The sequence below is a fragment of the Brassica oleracea genome, chromosome C2 (assembly GCF_000695525.1).
Source record: "Brassica oleracea var. oleracea cultivar TO1000 chromosome C2, BOL, whole genome shotgun sequence".
NCBI lineage: Eukaryota > Viridiplantae > Streptophyta > Magnoliopsida > Brassicales > Brassicaceae > Brassica > Brassica oleracea.
This window is the reverse complement of record NC_027749.1, coordinates 42890176-42890891: the sequence shown is the minus strand read 5'-3', so window position 1 is coordinate 42890891 and position 716 is coordinate 42890176.

The following is a 716-nucleotide window of genomic DNA, read 5'->3' as shown; positions in this document are numbered from 1 at the left end:
AAATGTTTGGGAGTCCTTCATATCTTAGCCCAATGGTTCCCCATTCCACATCTATGGCACACTGATTTGGTCGAGCTTTGTGGTTTAAAGGATATACCATAGCCATTGCCTTGACCATGGCTCAAATTGGGATGATACCCACGGCCTCTACCATAGTGATTCTCACGGCCAAATGTGTTATAGTGTCCATGGTCACGTCCTTTTCACCCTCCACGGCCATGACCGTGTGGTCTATCATTCTGCCTTTTTTTTTCTTCTGCGGCCTTATTGGTATCAGGTAATGGGGTTAATCCAGGAGGTCTCAATTCACTGTTTCTCATCAGTAATCAATTATTTTGCCCAGCTAGGAATAGACTCATCCACGGACTTATAGTCCTGGATTCTGGGATTCCTCCAATCAAATAGGGCCTTTGGTAATAACACCGTTCTTTGGAGATCATACCTCGATTTTTAACTTTGTCCAAAGGTCTAGAGGATTCTCAATAGTCAGATAATGATCTTTGAGACTCTTAATAAGATGATGGCTAATAATTAATATTGCCCTGTATCTTCTCATTGGCATTATTGCCTTCTATGATACATTCACCAAGTTTTTTTGACTTTAGGATAATCTTTGTATCCAATTGCCAACGTAAATAATTATCTCCAGAGAGATTTAGGGCAGCAAAATCCAGGTTGATTTTCGACATCTCAAATCATATATCACTCAATATTTA